The sequence below is a fragment of the Canis lupus genome, chromosome 25 (genome assembly GCF_003254725.2).
Source record: "Canis lupus dingo isolate Sandy chromosome 25, ASM325472v2, whole genome shotgun sequence".
Lineage (NCBI taxonomy): Eukaryota > Metazoa > Chordata > Mammalia > Carnivora > Canidae > Canis > Canis lupus.
In genome coordinates, this window is record NC_064267.1 from 2,086,047 (window position 1) to 2,112,279 (window position 26,233).

Consider the following 26,233-nt stretch of genomic DNA (forward strand, 5'->3'; position numbering starts at 1 on the left):
CCCGTGACTGACAGTTTACCTTGTAAAAAAAGTCTGAGGGGTAGCAGTTAGTTGAATAACGGTGGACACTCAGTGATAATTTATGAGCTTACTTATTAAAAAAACTCACTTTGAAATACTTACAGCCCATAAGAAAGTGTAGAAATAATACTAAGAGTATATTTTTACCCACTGTGAGCTTATTTTATGACCAAACTTTGACAAAGATAAGTTAATTTGAGTGTATATTTTTACTCACTGTGAGCTTATTTTATAACCAAACTTTGACAAAGATAAGTTAATTTGAGTGTAGACACAGAATAATAGCTCTTTGAATTGAGAGGTTTTAGTCATCTGTGTCTGGTTTCACAAGACTCAAAAGGACTGAGTCTCAAAGGTCATATAGTTCAGCACTGCTCTTAAGACACAATACCCTTAAAGAGATGACCATCATGTTTCAGAGTATCCAACTGAATTACTAAACACACAAAACACACAAAAATCAAGCAAAACCCTACAATCATGGCTTATAACCAAAGGCAATTTCATTCTGTGCACTGTTTAAATTGAGCATAAATAAGTTCTTTATTTTTCTGTCCAAACAAATTACCTTTATTAAAACTAGATAGTTACATTTTCTTTGTTTTTTTTTTCATGGGCAGGGGAGCATAATAAAAAGCATGTAGTTCCTCTGAACTCTTGAATCATACAAAGCCAATCTTGAAATTTTTGTCTGCATATTTTGGTTCACGGGGTGATGAATCTGGCAGGGCATATCTCACCCCTTTCTTATCCTTTCAACTTGGACGGTGTGAGGGCAAGTGAGTGTGTGTGTACAGATGGAGGTGTTAGCTTATTAACCTTAGTTAGGTAGACCTCAAATACAAGCCAATAAATTCCTTACATTTCTCACACCTAAATAGGTGGCAGAGGTGAAGACAGAACTTTAGAAATGCTTATTCTGACCAGATGCCCAAACCAGGCACATCTTTATGTTTTTTCAAAGGCTTTTAACATTATTATGCAGGCTTGCTCATTGATATCCAAGGTGATCTCTATCTCTTCACATTGCTCACAAACCATAGCATCATACATATTAGGTTTCTGAATTACGGGACAGAGCCATGAAATGAGGTGAGGGGGGCACCTCTATAATAACAGCACCTCCCATCTTCCGGTCTCCCTCCTCCTCACAGATATGTAGTAATAATGGGATAGGTTAAGACACATAAGGGAATATGGCTGTTAAGCACCAAATGGGCTACATATCAGAGGCAAACTGATACAAAACATGTGTGTATTCAGATACATTCTGTAAATAATACATCAAATATTTTTATGTTATAGTTTAATGTGTACTTCATATAAGGAAAAATTAAGAGTCCTATGTAGTACCCGGAAAATTATCCAACTTGTCAATCAGTATAAAGAGTAATGATAATAGGTCCCATATTAGAAGATGAGCTATGTATCTGACATATATGCTTTATATGTACGTGTGGTATGTGTGGAGTGTGTGTTGGGGGGGCGGTATGGTGTGTGTGGCAGAGTGGGGTGAGAAAGAGAGGAGGAGAGAGAGAAATGTGAGGGTCTGGCACTTCCATAATTGCTTACTATACGGTATGTTGTTACCTCCAGCAGAAAGAAAGGGGAAATGGAAGAAAGGGTTTAATCCTAAATGTCTCAATTTTACTATAGCAGCCAATAGAAGGTATTAGAAAAGATATTTATTTCCTTAAAATTAATTTTTTGAAAATCAGTGGATTTACTTACGGGATTCCTCTCCCTCTCTGGGCTTCACTGATGACAACTGGAAAATCGATCTATTAATCAACTGTAATCATTTCCGTTAAAATACAGAGTGATTAATGTAAGCTTAAAATACAATAGTTTGTTTTTAAGAGAACAATTCTTTTTTTTTTTAAAGATTTTATTTATTTATTCATGAGAGACAGAGAGAGAGAGAGAGAGAGGGGGGCAGACTCACAGGCAGAGGGAGAAGCAGGCCCCATGCAGGGAGCCCAATGTGGGACTTGATCTTGGGTCTCCAGGATCACACCCTGGGCGGAAGGCAGGCGCTAAACCGCTGAGCCACCCGGGCTGCCCTAAGAGAACAATTCTTGTCAGTTTCTTAGGATATGAATAAAAATGAGTGGCTAGACATTAATATCTCTCTATCTTTTCAGTATGGTTGAATGAGAACTGAAAAGAATAATCATTATTACTTCAGTTTCTCAATACCTTGTCAAAAATCTCCACAACTTAAATATTGTGTCTAATTGTTACCATTTGGACAGAATCTCATGTAATATAAATGAGTTAAAAATCCTGCAAGCAATGAACTGAGTTATAATCACTCAAGATAAATGGCAAGATGCTCCTGGAACATTTTACCGTAGGTAATAAGCAAGTAAAAAGAAGCAAAGGTTAAATAAACCAAGACTGCCAACAGCTGAAGAATACCTACGCAGAACCCAAAAGAACTGCTTGTTGTGGGAAATTGTTATAATTTATGAGAAGATTTTATCTCCCTTCTCTTCTAGAACATGTTTGTTTGTTTTGTCTAGGAGCTTGGTTTCTCTTAAAAGTTAACTGCGGACCATTGTCTATTAGTTTTGTAAAGACTCACAGTACAACTTCAAGTACTTTAGAAAAAGCCTATTTATTCTGTAATCTCATCTCAAATAGGCACTGTGCTGTGTAAGCCCATCGTCTTAGTGGAGAAAACCGACAGTGGCTGATACTACCTGGAATGAGAGAAGACTCTAATAAAGCCACGAATTCCATGGCCTTCTCCACAAAATATAAAACAGTTATTCCTTGCCATTCCAGGGCCCATTACGTTTGCCATTCCAGGGCCCATGTACGTTTATTCCCTCTGCGGAAGAAGGATACGTCATATCCAAATAGTGTGCACGAGAGCAGTGTAGGGGAGGTTTTAATTTAGCCTAGTGAAATAGCACGAGAGCTATAGGGGAAGTTCAAATATTCTCCTATCCTTGGCGGTGTTACACTTTGGGGTAAAGGGCACAGAGGAAGGTATTGACTACAGACAAGTTTATGTTAGCTCATTAAACAATAACATGCTTGTAAAGAATTTACCTTAAAAAAATTAACACACTTTTCAGGGTTGGGGATACCTTCACCACAAACAGCCAGGATGGGATTGTGTCTGTTCGTTATATATGTGATTGATGAGGAGGCTTGGCCTGCCACATAAGACACACACCAGCAACAAAGACAAAGGGAAAATAACTTGAGTTTCCCCACAGGGAGAAAGTAAACTTTTTTTTTCTAAGTCTGTGGTGTCTAGATTGATGTTTACAATTACATTGTGTCTCATGAGATGAAAGAAGTAGGTGCCAGTAGTAATTGCTATCTGGAGCCAAATCTTATTTACTCACATGTCCACAGACCATCAGTCAAGCGAGCTTTGTGGTTCTAACATGTTGGCTAAGAACAGAATGAAATACAAGATTTCATGCTGTCTTTTGGCTTAGTGCTGAAAAGATTACAAAGAAACCTCCCTAAATTATTTCCAACTCAGGTCTCTCTTCTGAGTTCTGGACCTAGATAACTAAGCAGCCTACTCAACCCTGTGAGGCTTCCACACAAACTTCTTCCAAACGGAGTCAGTAGAGTCCCCTCAACTGCCCACTCCTGGTTTCTCTTGGGCTCACAAGTGCCACTTCCCTAGATTCAGCCAGTACACTTGCCATTTTAATTCCCCCAACAGCCACTCAGCCACGCTCTTAACTAAAAAGGTCATTCCTCAAAGCAAACTTCATCATGGTAATCCAGCTACAGAAAACCTGCCAGTGTTCCTCACTGTTCTTAGATTGTTCACAAATTCCTTAACAGGGCAGCCCCAGTGGCGCAGCGGTTTAGCGCCGCCTGCAGCCCAGGGTGTGATCCTGGAGACCCCGGGATCGAGTCCCACATCGGGCTCCCTGCATGGAGCCTGCTTCTCCCTCTGCCTGTGTCTCTGTCTCTCTCTCTAGCTGTGTCTCTATGAATAAATAAATAAAATCTTTAAAAAAAAAAAAAAAAAACACAACAAATTCCTTAACATGATATTCAATACATCAGAGCCTCTGGTCTCACTAAGTCTCATTTTAGGCCCCCTTTTACTCAGTAGTCTAGTGTCTTGAATGTCTTAACTGTGTCACTTCTAATCTTTGCTATACCACCCCTGTAGTTTTCCACACTCCTTTCCTCCTCCTCCTCACAGGGATAACCCTTGCTCCTTCCAGACTTCTGTCTAGAAGCTACTTGTGCTGGGAAGCACCCTGTCTTCCCCAGCAAAGCCCCCACTCTCTCCACAGGTGGGGTCTCCGAGTTTTCTAAGGAGAGGAATTAAGCCTCCTTTATTCACTGGTGTTTCTCCAATGCTTAATGTAATGAATACATGGCAGTAGGTGCTCAATTGATATTGCAGAATGAATGAACATCAATACAATAGGATTATTTGTTTTCAGGACAAATGAATAAATACATCTTTGTGGTGGGTGAGTTAGAGGAGTATACTTTTGGGGCACCTGAGGCTCAGTCCGTTAAGTGTCCGACTCTTAATTTCGGCTCAAGTCATCATCTCAGGGTCATAGAATCAAGCCAACCTCTGGCTCCTCACTCAGTGAGGAATCTGCTTGAGATTCTCTCTCTCTCATCTCTCCCTCTCCCTCTGCCTCTCCCCCCTCTCTGTTGGTCTCTCCCTCTCAAATAAATCAATACATTTTTAAAGAAGACTCCACTCTTAGCATCAGGTAGTGGGAGAAGCTTCTGAAGGAGGAGCAAGTGGTTGTCCTTGGAGTAAAATGACTTCAGAGGGCTGCCTTTTAGATCTGGAGGGAGTCCAAGGGGAAAGGGGACTGAATCACAGTGAACTCAAAGAAAATAGGTTCTTTTTCTTTTTCAATCCTCTGTTCCGAGTTGGATGTGCATCAGAATCACCAAAGATTTAAAAACTGAATTGATGCTAGGCCTCACCTCCCATTTATGGAATCAGAATTTCCAGCAGCTGCCCCAGAGGCAAGAACATTTTTCTATTTTGTTTTTTGTTTTTTTAATGAAAAATGTTTTTTAGAGTAGTTTTCTGTTCACAGCAAAATTGAGCAAAAGGAAAAGAGATTTCCCATAGACCCCCAATCCCCTCCCACACTGCACCAGTGTTTTAAAACACCTGTACAGGTGTCAGCAATCTGCATGCATGTTTTAGCTCATGTGCATGTCTTTACCAAATCATGACTACTTGCTGGATATCACACTGATTGTTTTGATTCAGGATCTCCATTCTCACGATAACCTTATGAGGTATGTACTGTGTTATCTTGTTTTCACAGAGAAGGAAACTAAGGATTAAGGAGGTTAAGAGACTTGTCCAAACTCACACATGAGGGAAATGGTGGACACCCAGACAAAGCCCGAGTGCTTAACTGAGCTAACGTTAAAATGCAAGAGAGGGGGCTACCTGGGTGGCTCAGTGGTTGAGCGTCTGCCTTCAGCTCAGGATATGGTCCCGGGGTCCTGGGATCAAGTCCCACATCAGATTCCCCACAGGGAGCCTGCTTCTCCCTCTGCCTATGTCTCTTCCTCTCTCTGTGTGTCTCTCATGAATAAATAAATAAAATCTTAAAAAAAAATGAAGGCAAGAGAGGAATCATAAGACAAAAGGTTTTCAAATACCAGGTGTTGTATAGAAGTGTTGAATCACTACACTGTACACCTAAAACTAATATAATATTGACATCTGCTTAAAGGCAGCTTTGTGATTTTATATCTTACATTCTCTAATCTAGCAGCAATAATGAAAAATTGAAGGTAATATGCCATTTCTTTTTGGTAGCTTTGATAATTTTCTCCTTTAATGTTAACATACTTGATAAGGAAAGGTAGAGCTATGCTCAAAACAAGATAAACATCTCTGTGAACTAAAAAGGTAAGAACATCATAGTGGTGAGTGGAGCCAAAGTGAATGGTTCTACTCGTCTCTGAAGTCTGGAGACAGGCTGTAAATCAACATTTGAGTCATAGAGACCAAATGAAAACATAATTCCAAAGTGAGGGCAAAAATACAGATATTTTCTGGCAGCAAAGATGAAGAGGTTTTACTCATCTACAGATGCACACTGAGAAACTGCTAGAAGCACAGAAAAAATAAAAAAATTCAAAAGGAAGAACTGTACCTGCAAGAAGAGAACCAATAAATAAAATATTCTGGCAAAACTATAGGCATAGGGATCCCTGGGTGGCGCAGCGGTTTGGCGCCTGCCTTTGGCCCAGGGCGCGATCCTGGAGACCCGGGATTGAATCCCACGTCGGGCTCCCGGTGCATGGAGCCTGCTTCTCCCTCTGCCTGTGTCTCTGCCTCTCTCTCTCTCTCTGTATGACTATCATAAATAAATAATAATAAAAAAATGTTTAAAAAAAAAAAACTATAGGCATAAATAACAATCATAGTTGATATATTTAAATAGCAATATTAACTAAAGTCCAAATATGACTTAAAGCAAAATTGTTAATAATGAATAACTCTCTAAATAAAAAGTTCACAAGGTTTTTAATAATCTTGAACTTGTATTCAAATAGGTAAAGCAAAAATTGACATGATTACAGGAAAGTACTGATTATAATTATAGTGGGTTTTTTATTGCACAACTCTCAGAAAAATGATAGATGAGTTTGAACAATCTGTAGAAATATAAGAAAAGGCAACATAATCCTTGCCTCATGTATGTATGAATCTCTGCTCCTCAAAACAAAAGATTAGTATCCAAAATAAATTAAAACTCCTATAAATCTATATCAAAAATTCCTTTTTCTTTAAGGTTTTTTTTTGTTGTTGTTGCTGAGTTACAGACTGAGAGAGAGAGAGAGAATGCACGCAAGTGAGGAGAAGAAGGAGAGAGAGAATCATAAGCACAGAGCCTGACATGCGCTCAATCGCATGACTCTGAGATCATCACCTGAGTTGAAATAGAGTTGAACACTTAACTGACTGAGCCATCGAGGCACCCCTAGCAAAAATTCTAACAGCAAATGGAAATACTGGAGTTATATAAACATTCAAGTCTCAGAAGAGGAAACTTTCACCATCATATGTAAATAACCTTAAAATGAGACATTATTTAATATTCGTAAGATTGGAAAAACCTAAATGGTGCAACAGGATGAGAAAATAGACATTGTCAGATGCTACTGGTGGGAGTGCAAATAGATTCAATCACTTTAGAGAGATTTGGCAATATCTGATAAAATTAAAATTGTATATTCAGCATGACCCATCAATTCTACTTTTTGGTAGCTTCCTACAGAAATTCTGCACATGTATACTAAGAAACATTTACAAGTATGTTTAATGCAACATTATTTATACTTACTAAACAAGGGGAAAACACAAATGTCCACGAATAAGGGAATGGATAATTAAAACTCATCTAAATGGAATGACTAAGTTGTACACCTGAAACTAATGTAACATTGTGTGTCAATCATAACAAAACAAGACCAAAAAAAAAAAAAAACACACCTCATATAAATGCATCAAAATAACAGATCTTGAAAACACCATGCCAATTTTTTAAAGAAAAAGCAAGTTGCAATAGATACATATCCAGTTCACCATCATTGCTGCTTTGGAGGACTATGGTAGTTGAATGATATCACAAGGGACTTCAACTTTATGAAAGCGTTTAATTCTTTTAAAAGATCTGAAGCAAATGAAAAATGGTAACTGCTAGTTTTAGATGGTGTGCACCTGATCCTATTTTTTTTTTACATTTTTGTAATAAAAAATTTTACATGGTCGTTATAGAATGGTATGCATACGATGATTCATTTTATTAAAATGTATGTGTACATTGTTAATGCATAGAAATAAGACAGAATATATGACAAGCTGCTAACTGGTTATTTCCCAGGGGTGGGATTATGAGGAAATTGACCTCCTTTGCTACACATTTCTTACATATATTAATTTGCGTTGTAATTATTTAAACCTAATTTTTTTTCAAGTAGCATCTTACATTGTAAATAAAAACAAGGGGGAAAAATCTGATGAACTTTCTCCTATAAATAACATCTTCAAAAAATTAGTTTTAAATAATTTTGACTGGGCGTTTGCCTTTTCTTTCAAGATATACTTTAAATATGTAAACATACATTCTTAAGAATGACCTCATAGCTAGTTTTTAAAGAGCATTTTCAAAATTCTTGTTGAAAAATAAAGTTCAAATGTGTATTTAAGGGGAAAGCTTAGGAGTATGTATCAGTTTAAAGGCATGTTTTGACATTTCTTTTTCTTGCCAACTATAATTTTCTCAGAGAGAATAAAGAAAAGTCAGTACATGTCTAGAATGCTGATAATTTAGGGAATGAATCTTCCCAAGATTTCAGCTGAGAATACACGGTGAGACTTTCTCCAAAAGGATAATGTTATCAGAGATTTTACTGCCAATCTAGTTTCACCCCAAAACTCTGATTTTGTCTTACCCAGGGTCTCTATAAGTTTAAAATAACATTTAAATGTTGCGGTCATCAGAGTTTTCCACCATCTAGTAGCATTTGAAAGTTTTTCTGAATGTTCTTTATTCAACAAATGTTGTTGAGCATCGTGTTTTCTAGAACTGGTGTTGTGGGGTTCTTTTGAGAATATTTTATTTTTGTTTCTATCCAAAATGATACACTGCATAAACAGAAGGGGAAGGAAAAACTGGTCATGAGCCACTAAATGATTCATCAACCCAATGGGATGCAACTTAAAATTTCCTAAACATTACTCTTTATGCATGTCAATGTTTCCCAAAGGTGGTCACAAATCTGTACTGTCCCCGAGGGGTTTTTAAAATGTAAATTCCTGGGGTCTCACCTCAAATCAACAAAATAAAAAACCTCAAAAAAATTTAAACTGTTTCAGGTCAACAGCCTATCCAGTAGAAGTCTGAGAATCGCAATGTGTGTGTGTGGGTGGGGGGTGGGGGGGCAGTACAGAGACTGTGCCAGGCAACAGGTGCCATGGTGCAGAGGCTCTTCGCGTGTTCCAGTGTGCTGGAGGCAGCAGGACAGCATCTCAGAAAAGAAAATGTGAGCTTGCAGGCTGAGCAGGTTTTAATAGCAGTGAAAAGGACGGATGTCTCAGAAGGATTAGGAGCAGCCAAGGCCTGAGCATGCGTGCTGGGTTAAAAAGAGGTGAGGTTCCAGTATCTGGAGTTCCCCAGAGTGGAGAAGGTGAGGACCCAAGTTGAGGTGACAGCCAATGGCAACTGTGTGCATTCTTGCATTGGATGCCAAGAACTATCGAAAATGGGCCGTCATTGATCATTTTTAAGCAGAAGTGACACAACAGGAACTTGATTTGCAAAATGGGAACCAGGGTGGATTGAGGGAAGCAGGGCGAGGCTAGAGGCTGGAGAAGGGTTAGGGAACTACAGTGGAAGGAGGAGTTAGGAAGATCTTAAGATAGAATCTCAAAGTGGGAAAATTGAGAATTAGGCTTGGAGTTTCCAAAATAGAGGGGCGGTGCTTTGTGATCAATTAAATGTGGCAGGTGAAATGAAGTGGATGCCAAGGGATGTCCAGCTTGGTCAACGGGGTGGTTTTTTAATTGCGAAGGGTATTCATGTTGTCATTCATGGTGCTTTTGCCCACCGGTTGCTCTGTTCCATAATCATTCTCTCTACTTTCATTTGCTATCTTTCTTAGAACTCTTGGATGATGTCTCTGTGTCTCTCATGAATAAATAAATAAAATCTTGAAAAAAAAAAAAAAGAAGTCAGATGAGATGGGGCACCTGGGTGGCTCAGTGATTGATTGTCTGCTCAGGTCATCATCCTGGGGTCCTGGGATCAAGTCCCACCACAGACTCCCAGCAGGAAGCCTGCTTTTTCCTCTACGTCTCTGTGTCTCATGAATAAATAAATAAAATATTTTTTAAAAAACCCAGACGAGAGTATCCTCTAGACTTTCACAGAGATAATATATTTAATTAAACCTAACGTTACAAGTGGTTGGCTTGTCACAGGCTCTCGATAAACAGTAATCATTATTTTCATTATATAATACAGATACTTTCTATTCATATGTTTATTGTTAGATCTAAAACCTAATATAACGATAAGTGCTAGACAACTAAATGGTATGTATGTGAGAAAGGATATTTACTTACAGCAAGTGTGTGATAGGAGAAGATGTTATAGCCACACTGTGGAATACTATGTAGCCACCAAAGAGAATCCATAAGAGTTTAAAAGTGATGGCATAAAAAGCTTTTCATGAGGGACACGTGGGTGGCTCAGCCGTTGAGCATCTGCCTTCAGCTCGGGTTGTGATCCCAGACCCAGGGATCGAGTCCCACATCAGGCTTCCTACGAGAAGCCTGCTTCTCCCTGTCTGTGTCTCTCATGAACACTTAAAATCTTTTCTAAAAAAAGATTTTCATGATATATTGCCCTGGGAAATAAATACAGCATGAGCTCATATGTATAATATGATCATATAGTAATAACAAATATGTAGTATTTTCCAGGCCTCTGAACTGCTCTAATACATATATCTCATTCAATCCTCCTAACTACCCTTTGAAGTAGGTACTATTACCATCTCTACTTTATTGATGATAACTACTGATGAAGTCCAGACATTTAAGATCAATAGCCAATACATGGAAAGGAAACCAGACCATCTGCCTCTAGAATATGTGCTAGTTGAGACTTCACACAGCAATAATTACCTCTAATCAAAGTGAAAATAAATATGTGCATTTGAGTGTGTATATAAAAAAATCCACTCATCACACTTAAGTGACCTCAAGGAAGAGGTATGGGTTTGGTGTAGAAGATAATCAGACTCTCACCATCTAGTTGATATACCTCTTTTTAGTACTCATGAATAGTTTTGTGATAAAAATATTAATACTAAATGAGGATTAATCCGCATAACATACCTCCTTTAAATACAGCTGCAAAATATGATTAAAGAAAAAATATTAGAGAGCAAAAAGTCTTCCCTTTCCTGTTAAAATTTTTAAGACAGGGGCACCTGGGTGGCTCAGTCAGTTAAGCATCTGCCTTCTGCTCAGGTCATGATCCTGAGGTCGTGGGATCGAGCCCTGAGTTCGGGTTTCTGCTCAGCAGGGAGTCTGCTTCTCCTTCTCCCTCTGCCCCTCCCTCTGCTTATGCTCTCTTTCTCTCTCTCTGGCATATATCTCTAACTATATATCTATATCTGTATCTACGTATCTTTATCTGTATATCTTTAAGACTTTTTTTTTTACCCCTAACAGGTTCTGGCATTTTTACCGACTTGCTGTGATATTTCACAGTGCTGTGGATGTGTACACTCTCTCAGGAACTGAGAGAGTTATTTCGCCTTCAAAGAAACCATTATCTCCGTATCCCAAGGCCCTGAAAAATTTGTCTTTCCTTTCTTCTATGTAACCCACTCCCAGTGGACAGCTGTCAAGACAGTCCTGCCTCTGACACTTCTCCCACTGCACTTGACACGCTATATTCAAATGACTCATCCACTCATTTGTGTTCCTCATTAGATCTTCCCAAAGGCAGAAATCATGTATTGTTCATCTGTAAACTCTAATGAGAAGCATGTAGACTGGCATAGAAGGGGGTCATCAAGAAATGTGTGGAGACGCAAGCGAAGATTGATAATTGCTTCCAGAGTTTCTAATCAAAAGTAATTATTGTGGCTCCAGAGCTCATCTTGTGAGTGAGAATACACCAATTAATATTATGGTTAATGTCATAGTAATATTACAATATAATTGCCACATTGACAGAGTGTGTGCCTCTGCAAGCCACATTAGAATGTCTAGAATTATTTTCCCTCTTTCTCTGAAAACAAGTATCTGGAAAGGTGAACATTTTCAGAACATTTTCTTTAAAGATGTGTAACGAGAGTCTCCTTGAGTGACAAGACAGGAACACAACAGTCTATGTAAGAGAAAACTAAAATATTAGAACTCAGCTGTGAGATATTCTTCATCAAAAAAATCATCATAGAAGGGAAAGGAAATGAGGTATCACTCTATGCTTAACCCCCGCCCCCATACCCTTAAAATTGTTACTGCTCCAAAAACCACTGATCAAAGGCATACTTGTACATTTTCATTCCTACTGACTAATCTTTCTAAGTAAGATTTCAGAATCAATGGAGACTCTGACATCAGGGTGATTTATGTGGGAATCCCAACAGCTGAACGAAGAAAGATTATGACCACCAGTGTCACACAATCTGTGTGAGTTCTCAGGAATAAAAGCATGTGGTTAACACTTGAATAATAAATAATCTTGACCATAGACTGCTCAACAATTGACACTTGAAACATGCCTGCAGGCGGCAGAGGAGGAGACTCCAGAAAAAATAGCTGAGAGGAAAAAATAGCTCCATTTCAAGCTGAGAGGAATGTGCTCCTTTTTTTATAAGAATCCTTCTTCCTTATTCCTCCTTGTGAGTGCTACACAGTAGCAGCTTTGCCTTTGCCCCATAGCTTCTAGCATAGTAGGTGAAGAGGAGACTCCAGAGTCTTCCATCCTTTTGTGTTTCAGTGGGGAAAAAACACACCCAACTGTTCCACGGGCCATGGGTAGGCACTTCTGAAACATATGACATTGGGGAAGTCAACCTCTTTGGTTCTTGGATTTCTGGTCTCCAATATGAAGATAATCCAGTTGGGTCTGTGTGAAGTCACAGCACCAAGCTTTCAGGTCCATGCACATTCTTCTTGCCCTTGGAGACTGGTGTTTTCCTTGGCAGCAATTTCTCTCATTTAGCATTCACAGAACCTGTTTGTGCTTAATTCCTGCATCCTTTATTGAAAAGAAGGTAGTTGCTTCTTCTCAAGGAAAGGAATGGTTAGAAGACCATTCCTGCCTCAGAAATGATTTGCAAACTAAAAGATAAACCCTAAACCAAGATGGTAAAAATGTAGACATGATTTCTCCTATGACTGATTACATTCAGGTAAAATGTGCTCAGTAACATATAGGACTCCTAAGAAACCACCTTGTTTTATCATTCAGACTTGTGTTTTGGTTTTAATTTATAAAGAATCAAAAAACTAATTTTTTAAAAAAGTAAAATTAAAAAATAAAGCCATAGGGGCAACTGGGTGGCTCAGTCTGTTGAGCGTCCAACTCTTGATTTCAGCTCACGTCATGATCTCAGGGTCATGAGCATAAAGCCTGTGTCGGGCTCTGTGCTCAGTGGGTAGTCTGCTTAGGATTCTCTCTCTCCCTCTCCCTCTGCCCCTCCCCCATTCATGCTTGCTCGCACTCTCTTTCTAAATAAAGAAAGAAAGAAAGCCACATCCCCTCCTAGCGTATCTCTCCACACATCCTGAGTTGGGATGGAGGAACAGTCATGGCTGAGATATGTGACCTTAGTGGTTAAAGGGCAGCTCAGAGAGGAGGTCAGTAATGGAATCGGGCAGCTAAATAAATGGTTTTTATGGAGAAACTTAAAAGCCAATTCAAGGCTATTAGGGTTCAGATAAATATAGTGTCACTTAGAAGCTGTTGAGCATCTATAATCTAACAGCTAAATAGAAACTGGAGCAGATAGAGTTGTCCAGAGCAATGGCAATGCTTCTTTGCAACCTTTAGGTGGGAGACTAACCATTGGTTGTCAAGAGATGGACTTCAGAGAATTCAAGTGAGCTGAAAGGTACACATTTTTTCTTAAAATGTACACATTTTGTTCTTATTTTAGCATTTTGTAAACACATGAAATGTATTTTTTTTAATAAATAGAGCTGTATTCTCTTTTGGCTTTTTTTCATATTATAAAAAGTAGTAAATAATGGTAAGAATATTAAAGGTAGCCCTGGTCAGTCTGCTCTCTCTAGGCATTCATCCAGTCATCTATTACATATTTACTGAACACCTATTATGGACTAAACGCCATGCTCCATGCTGGCCATACTGATGGAGACACAGCCCTTGTCTTTGAAGAGTTTCTGGTCCCATAATTGAAACAGAAGGTCAGTTGCACTGTTGTCTTGACAAGAAGAATAAGGCTAGCTAAACATACGGGTGTTCTAAGTACTTTACATATACTCACTTACTGATTCTTCATTACAGCCCTGTGAGATAGGTGTGATCCTGAGAAAATTGAGTACTGACAGGTGATCTATCTCCTAAGACAGAGCCAGGATTAGACACCAGGAAGCATGGCTTCTCAAGCAGATAGTCTCCATGCATGAAGCAATTCTAGTTATGCTACCTGGTTTTGCTAATTACTGATGTTACAAATTATATCCATCTCCTTGCTCATTCTTCCCATCTTAAAATTACCATAAATAATCTTTCACTCAATACTGCCACACCATAGTTCCATAGTTCATAGCCAGAAGCACCACTATTTGATCTGAGAGTTTTTCCTTTCTTCCTTTCCCTTGAATAATAACTTAAGAGACTATCCATTATCTTTAACTTTTCAGCTCCCATTAACACTGAAATTGTTGGTACATGGCTTCATCCTCCAAAGCATCCAGTAATCTTCTCTCCAAGTTGACCGGTGCCCTAGTCCTTGCTAAATCCAACTGCCTATTGGGCATCTGTGTTCCTTCTTCTCTCTGTAGAATTTAAAGCCATGGACCATACTTGTCTTCTCTTCCTGAATCTCTTTATCCTCTTCCTTCTGTAATACCACTCTCCTCTGGTTATTCTCTCATCTTTCCCCTGTTCCTTAATTGTGGGTGTTTTTCTTTTAAAGGACTAAAATAAGAAAATGGCCATTAGGTGTTCAACACATTACCTACACAGTAAGTACAAGTTAGTGCTAGTCAGTCATTATTCTTATTAGTAGCTGGATTTTGAGGCATTGATGGGAGTTAGCCAGGTAAAGCATGAGGAGGTGGAGGGGGAGGATGTCCCAAGCAGAAGCAGCCCACAGAGCTTCACCTGTTTAGGCAGAGCATTTAGTATGAATGGTACACTGCCCAGGGTGAGGAGGTGGGGGCGGGGTGGTAAGGAGAGAAACAGAAAGTAATGGCCAGGCCATACAGGACCTTGTGTGCTAAGCTAAGACGTTAGAACCTTAGCCTAGAAGTTGTCATGGAGAGGTAGGGTCAGTTTGTTTTCTTTTAATAGAGAAAGAGAGAGAGTGAGTGTGCCAGTGTGTGTGTGGGGGAGGGGCAGAACGAGAGGGAGATAGAGAATTTTAAGCAGGCTCCACACTCAGTGCAGAGTCCTATCAGGCTCCACCTTACCACCCTGAGGATCATGACCTGAGCCGAAACCAAGAGTCAGACATTTCACCCGCTGAGCCATCCAGGTGCCTAAGGTGTGCTCCGTTTTAAGAAGGGGAGGGCGTGATAAAATAAGCATTTAGGGGGTCTGGAGGATGGATAGGCTAGGGGTGGGCAGATTGGAAGCAGGGAGACAAGTTCATAGCAACTGCAGGAATCTGGGCAAAGTATGAAGCTGGCTGAACAAAGTGGCTGGCTGTTCAGCTGAGGAAGACAGTAAGGATACGGTGTTCAAAGATAAAGGAGGCAGAGTTAGGGATTTGGGGTGGGGGTGAGAGGAAGGAGTCTAGCACTGGTAGAAATGCTTATCAAGATTAGGAGCACAGGAGAAAAACCAGGAGGTAAGAACTACCTCCCTACTCGTTTGTGTTTTCCTGATTTGCTTTGATTTCTTTCGGAGGTTGAGTCACCAGACCCAGGGTAACTAGTGTGCCTCTAATACTTTTCCCTTACTGTTTCAAAGGAAAAGAAGATGACTCCATGCAGAAGTAAATTATTGGGTTTTCCATAATTACAACACAAGGGTTTGTCAGTTTCTCTCTTCACAGAAATGTCAAGGGATGCAATGTTTTGAACAAAGTAAAGAAGGTCTCCTCAGAGAATTAATCACACATCTTCTCCTGCTAATAGTTTATTTGTCCCCTGAGTACACTGAGCTGGATCCAGTAACAGTGGTATTTAGACATACCGACATTTTAAAGAACTTCAAAATATGCATTCTGGATCAGTGTCCGTTAAAACACGCTCGTTAGATTCAGTGGGAAGACGGTGATCCTCTGGGAAGAGGGTATAAATTCTGTGTCTCTTTCAGCCCCGATGCATAGTGTAGATAGCATTTCATCTATTCACTGAGCTATATACACACCTTGCACCCTCAACCTGCAAGGTGTAATATCAGCCAACCATTAGCCATATGGTATGGTATTAGCCATACCATTTACCACTGTATCTCATATTTCTAGGATATCCCCTTGCAGCAGGGAGAATGTGAAGTTCTCTCTGGCCTTGGCTTTTCCAAGCTTTCTCTGGCAATGAGTGTGGTCTTGAAAAGTATCCCTCTGAATAAATGTGATTCTTGAAGAGGAGGAGGTGGAGGCGGAGGAGAAGGAGGAGGACGAGGAGGAAGAGGAAGAGGAGAAGGAGGAGGAGGAGGAGGCAAGAATGAGCTTCTTGTTGATATTTTCAGCCCAAAGCTTTAGCTTTGTGATGTACTTCCTGGGAGTGTGACACAGGCTGTTTGTGAAACACCCTCAGGGAAATTGAAACAGATATATTGCAGCCTGAGGGGGTGTAAAAAGAGAGCTCTTTTTCTCTCACAATGCCTATATTCTGACTATTCAGACTTTTTAAAACGAGCTAATAATGCTCTACCTACCATTTAATTTATTTTCATAGGACTGTGTTTAAACTCGGAGACTGCTGATCTTGTCCTGTGACTTGGCTCATTCCCAAATGTGTGGTTGTCTTCACAATGGAGAGATTGTCACAGCCTAAGGGGACATGTGATAATGCACATCAATTTGGCAGCTGCCAACTCGCCTGTCTTCTCAGGTCTTTGTGTGGAGGAGACCTAGCCTTTCCGGAACCGAGGCCACACTGGATGCTCCTTTGAAAGCTCCCATTACACGGGGAGCCCAGTCTTACCATTTGCCATGTTGGATCTGTTTGTCCCCATACATTGGGCCTGTCTTGTTTACCACCGTGTCCTCAGTGCTTTAGGGAGCACCCAGCAGTTAGTAAGGTGTGATAAATATGTAAAAGTGAGGACAGGACATATCTTCTGTTGCTTTTACCCTAGGACAGCATCTGGCATGTTAGAGATGCTCAGCAAATATTTAAAATAAATACGTGTATGAACATATATGATGCAAATGTGTGTTTCACTATGACAGGATGAGGACCATTTTGTCAGAGAAAGGATGAAGAAGGTATTTATTTCCCTTGACGTGTGAAGGGAAATTTTTAGTTGTAATTTTAAGTGCTTCAAATAAATGGCCTAAAGAAAAGAGGTAGTTTTGGTTTTGCTATCTTTTATATTCCCAAGATAGATCATTATTGTGGTTACTTGATATAATAGTGATATAGTTCACTAGCTTTATCAGATAATATTACCATGTTCTTTACCAGGCAATCTTGTCTAGGTCAGCAGTAAGATTCTTTGCATCATTTAAGGGAAGATTTAAGGCTAATTACAAGAAAGGTATGTATAAGATTTATAAACTAGGAATAAAGGGAGAAAAAAGATCCAAATGTCTGCTCCAGTTAGAACGAACACCTGCTTCTTAGGGAGTTCACAAACCTATCTGTATTGGGGCACCTGGGTGCTAAGTGGTTGAGTGTCTGCCTTTGGCTCAGGGCGTGACCCCAGGGTCCTGGGATCGAGTCCTGCATCGGGCTCCCTGCATGGAGCCTGCTTCTTCCTCTGCCTGTGTCTCTGCCTCTGTGTGTGTGTATATGTGTGTGTGTGTGTGTGTGTGTGTGTGTGTGATGAATTAATAAAACCTTAAAAAATAAAAACAAAACCTATCTGTACCCTGTGAAAGATCACACATATCCATAAAGAGAAAGGAGGTACACAGAGAATGTGGTGACCCGGTAAAGAGCCCTAATTCCAGGAGAATTGCTTCTGGTTGGTGGCAGGTTTTATAAGGAAACAAATGAACAAGATTTACATTTCTACAGTGACCAATGAACTAGTAGAACAACGGTGTCAGAAAATAGTACATATATTCTAAAAATTTTTTCTTACTTTTTCCTTCTAATACCATAAAAGGAGATACTGTTGTCCATTTAAAAATGGAATTTATGAAGTGTGTTTTCCACAACAGACCACAGGTACATATGCCTTGTCTGGACTTAGTGAATAAATCATCATGCCTCTGTGAGTTCACTGTAGTATTTCATAGACTCTGGCCTCGCCTTACATCACAGGACGTGAAGGTCAAGTCTTTGAAGTTCTGCCTTTGGCCAAGTTGTAGCTTTGAGCTTATTGGCATTTTCTTTGTGCGTTATGATTTCAGTAAGAGGAGGCACTAGACCTCTGTATCTGGCAAATAATTGGCAATTTCTGATGCTAATAATAGCATTTATTAAGGGATCTTTTGTAATTTCAACCTCTCATGTTGTTATTGTTTTTATTGTAATATCTTTTAGTAATTTTAACCTCACAAAAATCTGAAGTCTAGTATGTGAAAAGCCACTTTTCAGATTTATGTGATTTTTAGCACATAAAGATGTGACTGAGATCTGAGGTTTCTACAAACGGTTAGTGATCTACTTCCAGGGTTTCAGTGATAATAAATCAGCAATATTTATCCTTTGATGTCTACAAGATGGTATTACATGGCCAGCACCCACTCTCCTGTGTGGAAGAGATGAGAGGCATTTAATGTTACTGTGAAAAATACAAAACAAACAAAAGACAGCATTCATTCATTCATAAGGACTTGACTAAGAGAGCCCAAACCCGATCCTTCAGAAGTGGGCAGATTGCTAAATGATGGAGAAAAAGCAGTGCTGGGGCATCAGGGTGGCTCAGGGATTGAGCGTCTGCCTTTGGCTCAGGTCGTGATCCCAGGGTCCTGGGATCGAGTCCCACATCGAGCTCCCTACAGGGAGCCAGCCTCTGCCTCTGCCTGTGTCTCTGCCTCTCTCTGTGTGTCTCTCACAAATAAATAAATAAATAAATAAATAAATAAATAAATAAATAAATTTTTATTAAAAAAAGAGCAATGCTGTTCCTCATCAAGTTGAAGTACCAGAAGGCACTACTATGGTTTCCTAATGATCCTTGGAATTAAAATTGGTAAAATGTGAACCTGAATAGTTTATATACAAAGTTCACGCCTAAAGCCTGTACTGTCAGCATTTCAATTATTCTAGGATTCTCAGGTGCTGTATACATACATATAAGAGTACATAGCTTGTTTCACCTTGTCATGTTCTCTATTAAGATACCTCTTACTATCTTTGAGTAGTACATGTAGAATCAGAAGGCAGTTGTGTATAGTCCATGAGGTGGGCAGCTGAATGGTCAGTGCCATGGTCCCTCCAGTCTGCCTAGCTAGATGCTTTCCAGCTATGTGACCCTGCGTAAGTCACCTAACCACTCACAAATGATCAAATGGACGCATAATAAAACCTCACTTGTAGTTTGTGCATCTGTGTGTAAAACGAAATAATTCAAGCAAAAAGCTTAGCACACCTAAGAAGATGCTCATGTCAGTTATTATTATTTTATGACATCTATGCTATCTATGAAGCCCTAAGAAATAAAGACACGAGTTAATTTAGTATTGTGACCAGTATGGTCCTATTCAAGATCAAAATCTTAATGTCTTAGAACCACCTTAGCCAACCACATGCCTGCAGATTTACACCTCATGCAATTTAAGAGCTTATTTCTGGGCAGACTGGCCCTGTGTCCCGGCCTGATTCCCTGTGCTCACTTTCCTGTGAGCCACGAAGGCATTCTTCAATGTAAGTTATACAAAATGATTAGCTGGTCTCATAAAGAGCTCTGGAGCCTCTGCATCTTCTGGTAACAGTGGTGAATGTTTTCAGGTGCCTAGCAGGAGAGATTCAAGTGGCTGCTTGCCAAGTGTGTGTGTGTGTGCAGTCGAACCAAGCTCTCATGCCTTTCCTTCTGCGATCAACAGTTTTTAAAAGACTAAGGGAGTTCACAGCAGTATAGCAGCAAGGTCGTTTAGAACTACTGGCCAAAACCGGTTGAGTCAAATGTACTCCCATTGCTAATGAACTCCCTTTGGACTCTAGCTCATGTGCCTTATTTTAAAACATGCCCCTGCACCTCAGCCTACTGTGCAGCTGTTCCGTGCTTACAGCTGGCCTCTGGGCTCTGAGGCCAGCTGGGTTCAGAATTAGGTAGAGAGGACCAGGAATAGGGACCCGGAGGGTCCCCTCACTGGAAGTCTCACGTCTCGGGACCCTCCTAACTCAGATTTAGTGAATGACTCACTCATTCACATCCACAAATGCTCTTTTTCTTACTTTCTCCCACTCATGCATTTGTTAATAATGAATTAAGCCCGTAATTTCGCACACCTGCCAAAACCATTATAATTTTAAAAAACGATATGAAGTAACTTTTTATATAAAAGGGCTTAGGGATCCCTGGGTGGCGCAGCGGTTTAGCGCCTGCCTTTGGCCCAGGGCGTGATTCTGGAGACCCGGGATCGAATCCCACATCGGGCTCCCTGCATGGAGCCTGCTTCTCCCTCTGCCTGTGTCTCTGCCTCTCTCTGTGTGTGTGACTATCATAAATTTAAAAAAAATAAAAGGGCTTAAATTTAACTGAAAAGTTATATAAAATGAGGGAACTAAACCGCACCATTTTAAAGTTATTCTTTTTAAAGATTTATTGATTTATTTGGGGGGTGGGAAGGGGCAGAGGGAGAGAATCTTCAAGTAGACTCCCTGTGAGCTCAGAGCCAGATACGGGGCTCGATGCTGCAATCATGACCTGAGCCGAAGCCAAGAGGCAGATGCTTAACCAACTGAGCCACCCAGGAACCCCAATGTTAGTTATTTTAAAAAGAGGCAATATCTAAAACCAGTTTAAAAAAGGACCTAAAAGGGAACTTACTGTTTGGCAACTCCAATAATGTGCTTCATTTTGCACATTCCCACAATTTTCTTGTTATATAACAAGTGATACTTAATGACTCATCTGCAACTAACAGCCCTCAAATCTGTATATTAATATTTAGTAGACAGATATTCTAATAACCTTTAATGATTCTACTTGCACACCTAAACTTATTAGAAACACGTGAAATTGTACTGCTTAGTGATTTACACTTTTACCCTCTCCTCTCTTTCTTATGGGTCTCATGTATCCTTCTGCTTCCAATTATCACCATCAGGTGGGCAACTGTGCATGTAACACAAATCCCTAACTCCAGCTTTGTTGGTTCTGTATTTATGGAGTCCTACTGCCCAGGTTCACTGGTGAGAACCCATAATGAACTTGAACTTGGTGTATTTAAATAGAATTGATACATTTTAATAGCATTTCTCATCTTCTTGAAATCACCTTTCCCTTGGCCGGTTCCCTCACCTAACCTCCTATAATACATGGGACCTCCCTTCTTTGAACCTGTCGAGTACATAGTTTTTTTAGAAACTTATTTTTTAAGTTTCCCTCCTCCCTTCTCTCTGCAGGTGTTTTTAGTAGCAATTTGTTTCCTTGCCAGCCTCACTGTCTCACTCTATGCTTTTGGTTTTAATCCTGTTCACTTCCATGCTATCGAATTTATAACCTCCCAACACAGCTCTGATTTTTGCGCTCTCTTTTCAAACACTTCCAGGTGCTTCCTATCCAATAAATTCAGAACTCCTTATCACATTCAATGGCACCATGGGAGGCTTCAAACCTCTTTCTCAGACTCTATGCTCATAATGATGCACACCTCTCTTTTCTTTAGTGAGGTTTTAAAGTGCTCTCATACAGATCATGTTCGGGCTGCACAAAAATTCTGAAAGTAAGAAATTCAGGTGATAATATCCTCATGTTTCATTTGAGGAAAACAGACCTGAGAAGACAAGTGGATTAGTCAAGATTCCTTGACTGAAGAATATAGCAAAGTGTATGTATAGCCTGGGTCTGAGAGTTGACCCATGGAGTTGAGCACTCAACCTTCCTCAGAAAGGCACCCTGGTCAAACTGAGTGGTTCACTGGTCCTAGAGCCCTTCCCTCCCTCAAGGTTTCACTTATGTAATTTTGGAATACTTTGTTCTCCATTTACCTGAGTACTTTCTGCCTGTGAAAGCCCCTCTCTGTACCGCCTCTGACTCACAGAGCGATCACGTGATTGCTTCTTAGTCTCCCTTTTACTGTTTCAGATTATTATTATAACAAATGATTCTCATGTAACCTTTTATGCAGCACTTAGTTTTGTTTTGTTTTTTTTTTTTCTTTTCTACCAAATAGACTGTAAGCATTGTGAGATTCTGGCCTATGTCTTAAATGTCTCTGTAGCTCCCTACCTATTGCACTTTGTGAATGCACAACAAATATTAGCTGTGTGTGTATATGATACGTGGGACTCAAATTTTTTTAGATGGTGGGATATTTCATTTATTGTTTTATGTTGTTGTTTTTGAAGTGTAGAATACCTACAGCATTGTATCTAGAATCCTTGCCATGTGGAAAACCCGGTATAATCTTTATCATTCAGTGCACTGTGGCAATACCTTTCACTCACTGAACCTCCATTGGCATTCATTAAATCCTTAGCATCACCAACTGTTTTAAATAGTCTGCTAATAGCTGCAATGAATTAATGATCTTGAGCAGTTAGAGACTCATTTTCCCATGTCTTGATTTTTAATATTGTTCTAACTCAAGCATACTAAATCAGAACGTAACCTTGTTTTGTCAAGCTGTTACTTCAACAGAATTTGGCCCGATCCTTAAAATGACTGGTCTGGCTTTGCTGAATTGGAGCTTACCTTAATGCAAATAATACCGTTAAAGAAGAAAAAGGTTGGTGACTGGGTCTTGAAGCTTGGCACAAATGAATAAAACATATTTCACCCACACGCTACATACCACAATGTATTTTTCTAGTATTAGAAGTGGTTTTTTTCTCTAAAGTAGTCCTGCTGTTGAGAAAGCTTTTCTGACGCCAGTAAGCTTTTGAATGGCACTAAATTGAGTTACATTTACCATAGTGCTCACCACGCTGCCTCTGCCATGTCCCTGGACTCATATCTAGAATGGTAATTTGTCCCAGGTGGTCAAGGAAGGCAGCCACTTTAGCTAAAACCCCTGCAGGTTGTCACATAAAAGCAGAAAATGGATTTGGCTCAAATGTTCCTTAATTAACTTCCAAAGACTGACAGCAAAGATGACTGCAATACTGTTAGCCTGGACTTAATACCCTTCCCAATGAACAGGTGCCGTAACCACTACTGAAGTACTGAGAACAGAAGACATTCATGGAGGATGCTTAGAGCCGCACAAAATGGCAGCATTATTCTTATGTCTGTGTGTAGCTCATGTGCAAGTCCCTTCTGAACACAACGAAGCCTTTAGCTGTTTCTTAAAGATTCAACACAAATTTGGCCAGGTGAATTTTTGCACTTTGAGCGTCTGTTATACACTCAAACCCTTGGTGGGGATCTTCTGATACTGGGACCTGTATCCACAAGTGGTCCAGGTCTTAATCTTCCCTCTGTACAAAAACATCACTTCATAGCTTTAGTGAGGAATAATCTAGCTTTGGAGAATCAATTCACTTTTTAAAATTCTGATCGTTCTGTGTTACAAAGTTCCAAACACTATTTCTTTTTAGGGAAGTGGTTAGATCATTTGTCACCTGGTGTACCCATTATCACAGGAACAGACACAGCAACCAAAGCAAAGAGTGTTGTTAGAAAGTCAGGAGGAATGTTTCATCCAGGTTATGTAACAGGCCTGAACATATTCCCTACTCTAGTTACAACTTATGGTGACTGCAAGATTGCCTACCCTCAGAAACAATACACTTCCCCTCCCTACCAGTGTGGACCTATATTTATTCTTTTCTAGATTCTATGACAATTTGCCTCCCTTCGGTTGTCATTAGGTATTACTTATATTTTAATCCTCTTGATGATTTTCAGGATTCATTATAGCCTAGTGATGAAGCACATTAAATCTGAGCGAAATAGACCTAATTTTAGGACATATATCCAACACTATACATCTCTGTGATCCTAAGCAATTTTCTTAGCCTGAGTCTAGTTTTTCCATCTGCCAACGGGAGGAGATTGGGCTTTGAGATTTAACGGGATAGATCATGTAAAGTTCTCGGTACACAGCAAGTGTTCAGAAGTGATAACTGCTCCTTTGTATCGATATTGCAGATGCATGAAATCAGACTTTCTCCCCATTAAACCAGCATTCTTTCTTTTCTCCATGATGAAAGTACTTTCTGGCTAGCAGTATTGTTTTCATTTATAAACTACGTATGGGACAGGCAAAACACACTTATAAGACGTCAACTTCTAAAATGAAAAAAATATAGGTAAAATTAGTATCCCCATTTTATTGATGGAGTATTAGAAACATGAATAAAACTTGACCAGACAGCTAGTAAGATATGAAGTATTCCAACAAAGATGACTACAAAGCAAACTCCTCTTAAATAAACTTTGGATTTATTTTTCACATTATTTTTAAAAATGAGTGAAATATTTGCATGTTGAAAAAAAATCCCTCAAATAGACCTGTTAAAAATTTTCAATGAGCAAGAGAAGTTAAGATAATGATGTAGCTTGTTGCATGCTAGATATTACTGATTTATAATGCTTTATAGCACTTAGACACTGAAATGTGTTTAATTCTTAGATTCTTTCTGGCATTTTCTTTAGTGGGATTTCATACCCTTATAGAGACTACCTTCCTCTTCATTGTTTCCATTGTCTCCTTAGCATTTATGGAGTGCACTCTTGTTTTTTAAAATAAGAGAAATGAGAAAAATATGCCCATATTATAAATAATACAAGCACTACTTTTGCATGTCCTCTTAAGCAAACTTCTTCCATAATTTTATTATCATCAACAGAGACAACGTGCAACAATGTCTCCAGTGCATGACTACTGTCTGTCCTAATCTTCAGACCCGTATCTCCATTCTCCTACTTCATGTCCAGTGTTTTGAAGCTGTGCAGGCTCTTCAAACTAACCCGTTCTAAAAGAATCCATTGTTTCATCTCTAAACCCATTGTTCCCCTGTTTTCCCTAGCTTGGTGAACTGGACCACTTTAATTTGACTTCCCTAGCTCGAAACCCAAACATTCTTCAGACTCTCCAGTCCAGTCAATGGCCAAGTCATGCCCACTCTTTCTCAGCAGCATCTCTCGGATGTATCCTGGGCCCTTCATCCTCATACAACCACCCTGTTCAGGCCACTGTCACCTGTCACCTGCATGTCTCCAATAGTCTCCTGAGCAGTTCAATCTATCCTCTACATTTTAGGCAGGGCAGAGTGATCTTTATAAAATGCAAATCTGATTTTGTCATTCTACTTAAAACCTGTTAGTTGTTCCCTATTTCTGTTTCACTAATAATATACAACTACTCTACACTGGTCCTCTGAGACTGACCCCTTCCCCATTTCTCCAAACTCCTTTGGGCTCTGTCAAAAGATTTTTGCTCCATCCACACTTCCAGTCCCCTGGATGCATCGCATGCCCTTAGTTAGCCCCTGCACTTGAGAGTTGCTCCCCTAGAAAGCTACTTTCCTTCTCTCTTTCCTGGGGCACTCTGATACTATCTTCAAATTTTAGCTAACACATCATGTTTGGGTTTTTTTTTTAAATATTTGTCCTGTTTTGTTTTAATATTTTATTTATTCATGAGAGAGAGAGGCAGAGACATAGGCAGAGGGAGAAGCAGGCTCCCTGCAGGAAGCCCAATGCGGGACTCGATCCTGAACCCAGAGATCACAACCTGAGCCAAAGGCAGACATTTAACCACTGAGCCACCCAGCAGAGCACTTATCACATTTATTTTATGCATGCCTCTTCACCTATTTGTGTATACCCAAAGTGGGAAAAGCCCACGGGTTTGGAAGCTGTGGTTCTCTTGTTTGCTGTTGTACCTAGTGGATGCTTGAACAGACGTACTCAGTTCACATGTTTTTGAATGAATAGATGTACGCAGGAGTGGATATTGGAGTCTCGCAAGGTATTGTTGAACAAATAAATGCATATTCATTAAACAGCAATATTATATTATCCAGAGATTCCATCTCCTGAGTTACTGCAAAGAGTCTTTAAAACGGAAATTTTCTTCTCCCAAAGCTAAATTTGTGCTGTACATTATTAAGCTAAAAATGTTTACATCCTTAATTTTAAAAAAGTTAGGTTAACAAATTTTGAACCTCTTTAAAATACAGGACACCATTTTATTTGTGAATAGGTAATGATGCATGTTTTGGCGAATATTTCTTTTTTGTGAATGCATTCAATGTGTATTTGCCTAGTTT

At 39.6% G+C, this 26,233-nt stretch overlaps 1 protein-coding gene across 1 annotated transcript in view; it reads right to left on the minus strand.

Annotated features, from left to right (window-relative positions):
* Positions 1–26,233, minus strand: part of FREM2 (FRAS1 related extracellular matrix 2) — a 165,836-nt gene that overhangs the window by 43,345 nt on the left and 96,258 nt on the right. The window lies entirely within an intron of this gene.